Raw genomic sequence first — 385 nt, forward strand, 5'->3', positions numbered from 1 at the left:
ATTATATTCTATGCTTTTAGGAAATATTCCTGAAAATAATTAGGTTTGTATTCCTACGACCAATAATTGAGGTTCTTATTTTTTTTCATCATCATCAGGATACATTAATATAATTAGTATAATGAAATCAAATGTACTAGCTGATTCTCAGAACGACAATCATTTTATGCCATATCTGCAGAATCAGCTTTTAGTTTACAGTTATTAGAAATTTCTAAATACATTTCAATAACTTAGACATGTTATACCACAAAATATCTCTACATCTGTAAATAATAAGTTTGACTAATTTCACAACCCTCATGCAAAAGGGTCTGTCTTTTATATATTTTTCTCAAGTTTGTGAAGATTAAATGTGGTAAGTTGTTTCAGTAGTTTTAAATTT

Source organism: Penaeus monodon, chromosome 24, assembly GCF_015228065.2.
Source record: "Penaeus monodon isolate SGIC_2016 chromosome 24, NSTDA_Pmon_1, whole genome shotgun sequence".
Classification (NCBI taxonomy): Eukaryota; Metazoa; Arthropoda; class Malacostraca; order Decapoda; family Penaeidae; genus Penaeus; species Penaeus monodon.